This window comes from Stegastes partitus, unplaced genomic scaffold (assembly GCF_000690725.1).
Source record: "Stegastes partitus isolate 25-593 unplaced genomic scaffold, Stegastes_partitus-1.0.2 Scaffold647, whole genome shotgun sequence".
In the NCBI taxonomy this organism is placed as follows: Eukaryota; Metazoa; Chordata; class Actinopteri; family Pomacentridae; genus Stegastes; species Stegastes partitus.
The window spans coordinates 229,543-236,998 of NW_007578378.1; positions in this window are offsets into that span (position 1 = coordinate 229,543).

Genomic DNA, 7,456 nt, shown 5'->3' on the forward strand with positions numbered 1-7,456 from the left:
TGAAGGCTTAATCAATTTTTACTTAGTTTGCAGAAACATACATGAACTAGGAGCAAAGTCCACGTTCAAGCAGCTGACTGACATCTGTGTGGGAACGTTATCCAGTGAACCTGTAAATGTGCCGCAGACACAAAGATGTGAAATTCCACACGTGGGTGAGCTCTGAGCTCGAGGGAAACACACTCAGCGTTTTTTTTTTTTTTTCCACAGAATCTTCCTCAGCCAGTGTAGTAACAATTCATCCCCTCTGACTTTCGCTTTGCCTCCCTTGAAATGCAACAGTATTATTTCTCCTGAACTTAAAGGTGTCATGCCAAGTTTTTTTCATTTTTAAACTAAGTACTGACTTTACAGGAGTAAAGGCTTCACAATTACTACTTTTTCATTTCATATTTTTAAATAATTGACATTCCCTTGTAGAAATCTCCTTTTCACTTTGACACGAAAGAGTCATTTTTGTAACTTTTTGTCAAAAAAGCCAAATTAAATTGAGCATGATTCAGTGTTTTAATCCTGGAAGTGAACTTTAGGGGGTCAGTGAATTTTCAAAAGGTTTTAGGAAACTCCTCTTATTCGTTTTTCTTATGAGGATTGAAAATAGATTTGCAACTTTTAAAAAAAGTTACATTTGAGTATGCAAATTTACCCACAATCAAAATACTATTACACAAAAGCATAAGATACTTGTTTTGCATAGCTTTGTGTAGAACCTGGTAGGTGGAAGGCTTGCTTATCGTTTCTTACTGCCGTTATTATCTGGACAGCAACAGTCACAACGTTGGTTCAAAACAGCACATGACGAAAGAACGGCAAGTCAATTTAAAGACAGACTTCCTAGCTTATCATGCTAATTTCTAAACATTTTAGCTCATAAAAAGTGTAGTAAACCCACTCATAACTCTTTTACATTTTCCACATACCACAGTGCGCACACAGACTGGCAAATTAAATAAATAAACGACATAAAGCATCACCACAAGCTGCCAGAACAGCTTCACTGCCCCCTGGCATTGATTCTTCACTGACAGGATAAACACCATTCTTTCTACAAATATTCCCACATTAGATGTTTTGATGATGCTTTGTCTAACCTGTCGGTACAAAATGTACCCTATGTGTTCAGCTGGGTTGAGATCTGGTGACTGTGAAGGCCACATTGCATCATTTCCATCATACCATTCAGTAAGCCCTTCGTGCCCTGTGGATGGGAGGTCATTGTCATCCTGTAGGAGCCTCCTATCAAGACAGAAATGTTTCATTATAGTTGCCCATCGATGGGAAGCTATAGAGTAATCGTGCCTGTGTGTTTGTTTTTGTAAGTCTGTGTGTGTGTGCGTGAATGTTTTTTTTATTTTTTTGTCTGTTAACAGTCTAGCGCTTTACAGGAGAGGAGTTTGAACCTGAAACTTCATATATGACCTCAGTATGGTCCCTTCTCGGAGTGATTAGATTTTGGGGTCAATACATGCATCAGTGACTCAGAGGTTAAAGGTCACATTTCCCCAAAACAGCTCTGTATGACTGAAAATGCACAAAAAGACATGAATTTATAATACTAGCTTAGGAAGACATTCGAGGCCTATAAACTGGTGACATAACATATGACCTCGAGACAAAGGTCAAGGTTACACTGAAGGCCGTAAATCATCACAAATTTTAAATCCATTATAACTTGGAAAAGGTGTAAGATAAAGAATTTTTTATTTTTTTTTACTGCAATCTGATAGGAACCATATTGGTGATGTGACATCTGACCTTGGACAACAGATCAAGGTCATAAATCTTAGATGCTTAGCCGTAGGTGTAAATTCCAGCAAAATGCTTCTCCTCCATGCAAATTAATTGTGTTATATGATAGACGAAGCTCTTATTACATTATGAATCATTTTAAGGCAAAATCAAGGCAAGTTCATCCTCAAGTAGGAGCACATTAAAACACAGAATCAGGTAAACATGCATACACTGGGCAACTATGTCCCTCTACTTAGGGCTCTGTAGTTATAAAGGTGATCACTCAGAACAGAACTCAGCTACTCTTCTGTCAAAGAGGACAAATGGACCCAAACCATAGCAGCAAAATGCCCCCACAGCACAACAGAGCCCCTGGATCCTCTCACTGTAGTGGTCACCCGTCCATATGCTCACACAGTGGACATACAGGCATTATCAACACACAGTGATGTACTTGGCAACCCACCTCGGGCACATCTGTCATGAACTGGCAACATTTCAAGACATGCCAATGGCATTTATCTGCTACCTCTAAGAGAGAGCGCCCAACAAATGTCCACAGAACATCAAGTTATGACAGTTATGATGAGTGGAGTCACATTCTGTATAAACTCTGTTAAACAGAAAGTAAGAGCTCAGGTTGTTTTGCAGCTCTTTTTTCTCAACCCTGACACTGAGCCTCCCCGAGTCTCTGCAGTCTGTATCTGCACTACAGCAACATCTGGTGGCTCAGGGAGGCAGATATCAGGTCACATGTCCTCACTGCTTCTCCCTCTGCAAGGGTGCAAACAGCTAGAAGCTGCATCGTGGTCCCACCCCAGTGAGCTATGTTTAGACTGTAATTTTGTTCAAATGAGAACAATTTGATATATTACACTCACTGTCCTCTGTGGTTAACCTTGTAGTGAGAATAGTAACAGATTTCGTTTTAATTTCAGGTACATGCACACACTGCTGGGTGTTGCTGATCACGCTGAGAGTTGCTAATTGAAAAAGAGCTGCCCGGTGGACAAAACACTATAATGTCATCAGGGTGTAAAATCTGAAGCTGCTGCCCCCCAAAAAAGAAACAGATGGAAAAGATAACCTCAACGTCAGGGGGGCCGTCAGAGAAAAGTGGTGCAGGTTCTGCTGTTGTTTTCAGCCTCAGAACTAAATAATTTAACTGTCAACCTATTTTAGATCTAAAAACCAAAACAATATCTTATGTTCCATAAAATCTGTTTCAATGTTTCCTGACTTTTAGAAAGTTCCAAACACTCATTGTAGAGTGGTCTGTCTTTGGTTAAAAATAAATAGATGACTAAATAAGAAATAAGAGTTTATCTTTTCAACGTGACGCAGCTCTGGTATTGGTGATGTCTGGACAGTGCAGGTCGGTGGGTTGGTGAGTCCAGGTTGAAATAACACTGCATCTGTTGGACGGATTGGGAGGAAATCAGGTACACACATTTATCTTCCCCTCAGGGTGAATTGTGATACGTTTGATGACTCTTAAACTTTTCATCACATCACGTTTTATTGGTCCATTATGACCAAATTCCTGTAAAGCCAAGGACGTTACCTTCATCCTCAGCTCTATTTTCTGTTTAGTGCTAATTAGCAAATGGCATACTAATGTGCTGAATTAAGAAGGTGAACGCTGCAAACATACATGCTGAACATCAGCTGTCATTATGAAAATAGCATGCAGACGTTAGCATTTGACTCAAAGCACTCCTGCGCCTACACAGAGCTGCTGCAGACTCTTGTTGTTTCCTGTTATGAGCAAAAGGATTGCATCGTTTATATTATATTGTATTTGGCGTGCTATACAGATTAGGACTCATGTTGCAGATGACTTTTTAGAGCATCATAAGCATAAACAATCTGAAGAGAGAAAGGGAATTAGGTAGGAATGTCAAGATGTACACAATAACATGTACATGTTTTCCTTTATGATTATCATGGGAATGCAAACATAAAAGCTTAAATCCTTGGAAGCAATCCAAGGATGCTGCTTGTTCCTTTAACCTTTAATGCATTCGCTCCACTCTTCATATTGGACCTTCATTATGTTTGCATATTTCTGTAATGGCTCCTGTGGCCAAATGCCAGCTTGAAACTAAATGCTAACATGATTGTAGATGCTCAAGTGGGTTTCCGCACGCTGAGTTAAAAGGGAATTATGATTATTTCAGTTCCGTTTCTTTAGTCTTTTGAACTTTTCATGCGTACAGGATGTCACCCTGCACTTCTCTTAAGGGACAGGAGATGAAAAAGCATCCATTAGGATAAATGGTAAAGAATCAGAAGTTCACAACTACTTGTTCAACGTTGTATTATTAATCAGAAAGCGCTTTGAGGCAGTGTGTGGGATCACCTCTTTGTCTACGCTGCCAGAGATCATCAGTGGTAGTGAGCTGCAGGAGGTGAGCAGATGAGATATGTGGATGAATACAGAGGTCTAGATTAAGACAGCAGGCGGTCCAGCAGTGTCTCATCCTTTAGGACAAAATACCAGTTAAATACAGCAGGAAGCATCTGTTTAAATGACAGTTCATTCAAATTCAGTCTGTAAATCTGCACAAGGTGACCACACTACATGTATATGCGATTTTAAATGCTGTACCGTGAGTAACATATGTGCAGGCTGACCTCCGATGTACAGCAGAAACACTGCCGACATGCACGACGACTTGACTTTGACCGACCAACAGCAGCCAATCTGCATGTTTTTCTTACATTAGAGCCGCAGTGAGTGGTTTGGTCCTCCTGGAGGCGCTGTGTGATGCTCGCCACCAAACGTACCATTCACTCTGCTGACACTCAGCTCTAAACTGTGACCCCTAAATGTCCATATAAATCTTCCCCTCTCCACCTCCTCTCTCTAATAATGCTGTGAGACAGGAACCAGTTGTGCAGAAAATAAGGGTCTGCCCTGCAATAGACATGTTCAAGGTGGAGATGCTGTGTGTTAGTCACTCACAGCAGCGACTCCAAATCAGATGACTGTTCCCGCTCTTCTTTGGAAAAGTGACTTCATCCCTATAGGTTTTTGTAGAAGTCATGCCTGTGGTTGGAACATCTGCATCCTAACTTCATGACTTGACTGCACACAGCTGAACTGCACGCTATCTGGTGTAATTACAAAGTAAGGTTAGACTTAGACTTAATTTATGTGACCTGTGTTCATTGATCCAGGAGGCAGAGGTGAATAGGTGGGGGATGGGTGCACAAATGGTGAGCCAAGGGTCCATGAACAACCTTGTGTGTGTACGAATGGTGCTTAATGTGTTTGTGGTCCTGCTGACTGTCGTATCATGAGGAAAAAAATGGGAGGTAAACAATACAGCGTGTGTTGTGTTGACTGCAGCCAGTTCTGCACTGGTTTGCTCTGAGCTTCTAATCCAGCTTGGTACACACACATAATATTATCCATGCAGCCATTATCTATACACCGCTTAATCCTCACTGGAGTCGCCAGGGGGGCCGGAGCCTATTCCAGCCGACTCTGGGTGAAGGTAAGGGACACCCTGGACAGGTCGCCATTCTATTGGAGAGCTACACAGAAAGACAAATGAGCACACTCACATTCACACCTACAGACAATTTAGAATCACCAATTAACCTCAACATGTTTTTAGACAGGACTGCATGGCGGCTTGGGGGTTAGCACCATCACCTCACAGCCTCACAGCTCCCCAGTTCATGTCCCGGTGAGGACGCCTGGGATCTTTCTGTATGGAGTCTCCATGTTCTCCCCGTGCAGCGTGGGTTCTCTCTGGGGTCTCTGACTTCCTCCCACAGAAACATGTTGAGGTTAATTGGTGATTCTAAATTGTCTGTAGGTGTAAATGTGAGTGTGCTTGGTTGTCTGTCTCTAAGTGTAGCCCTGTGATAGACTGGTGACCTGTCCAGGGTGTCCCCAGCCTTCACCCTGAGTCAGCTGGGATAGGCGGTAAGCGGTGTATAGAAATGGATGGATGGATGTTTTCAGGCTGTGGGAGGAAGCCGGAGAACCCAGTGAAACCAACGCTACACAGGGAGAACATGTAAAGTCCACACAGAAAGACCCAGGGCCCATTTTTATGTTTAAAAAAAGAGAAGAAGAAGAAGCATTTGTGTGTTTTTATGTGTTTATTTCTCTATCGTTGTATATAAATTACTATCTGTTTGTTTCTATGAACAGTTCCTGCAGGAGGTGTATGTTGTTCTTGCATGTCATCTCTGGCCACATGGATGAGCTGGCTTATTAGCTACAGTTATTAAACTTGCTCATAGTTTATTCCTGTAAATCATGACCTTGGGAGATGAGGCATCTGACATGCATAATGCCATACTGACATACTGAAACCAAAGAGGGATCACTTCCAGACCTGTTAATCTGTCTGTATGCAACATAGATTGCATATGAAGATACTGTATATAAAGATGAATCCTCTGTGACATCAACGCAAGGTTTGCTGAACAGCAGTTTTGAAGCCCGGTGTGGTGGCTTTTGCCATCTAGGTGGTGCCTGCTTCTGCATAACTCCAAAAATGAGCAAAAAAATGAAGCTTGAATGAAGCTCTGACAGCTCATACCCATTACTTAAAGCAGCTGTGCCTTTGATTTAGTATAACTTTAAGCCTTAACAAAATTTAAATGCGTTAATTTTATAAAAACTCATACCATGCACAGTTGTCACGATGGCAAAATGAGCCATTCAGGCCAAAACTGCTTTTTTGCACCAGTCTGTAAACATGTTTATTCCTGCAGTAAAGTTGGATATTTTAACATGGGGTTCTATGGGAACTTTTAGAGCCAGCCTCCAGTGGTCATTTGAGGAACTGCAATCTTGGGCATCTCTGCATTAGCTTACTTTTTAAAGCCCCGAGGCTGCTGCTTGGTGTACACTAACTACAAAGATTTAAGCGCTACAATAAACCTACATTCACATTCCCAGGTTTCCACTGTGGGTTTTTGAAAGTCGATTTCACAGCCACGTGTGACTACATAAATAAAATGAGCAGCACATGACCCACAACTTCTTCTCACATCATCAGCCCCTTTGTAAACACCAGGAATGTCAGACTGTCATGTCGACGCTAAAAGGACAGCACACAGACTGAGCCTCTGGTGTCCACGTTGACTGAATTCATTGCTGCTGTGGCTAATTTGGGTCCCAGTGGAGGATTAGAGCCTTAGCAGGATCTTTGAGGATTTGTGAGGAACGGCTACATCGTACGTGTGCATGCACATGCATGTTGACACAGCTGTTAAAAGATGTTTTTACTTTTCGGCTCTATAGGCTGCATGGAGAGATTTCCATTTTACTGACTGCATTTGGGCTTTTAATGACAACAGGAGGGAAAGTATAATATTATTACTTGTCAAAAGATTGTTGCTGTATTTATTTTTTTGCACAACTTCTGTTTTCTTTTTGCAACTCGCGATGTAGATGATTAGAAACTGAAAAAAGGCAAACGTGTCTCTTGTCACTATTTTATGATGCTGGCTTTGTAAAACCTAATTTTTTCTAAATTGCCAAAACAAACGCATTTGAACCCACTGCTGAGGGGTTATTGAGGGTATTTTTGAGACATACCCCAAATCTGTCTAACACACAGATGAATAATCCTTTGAGAAGCCAGAACAGTCACGAGCGGGTCAAGAAAGCCAGAGATGAGGAACTTTGCAGATTTAAATATTCAAATCTCACAGAGCATACATGTTGTGTGCTCCATACAGATCATATTTTTGG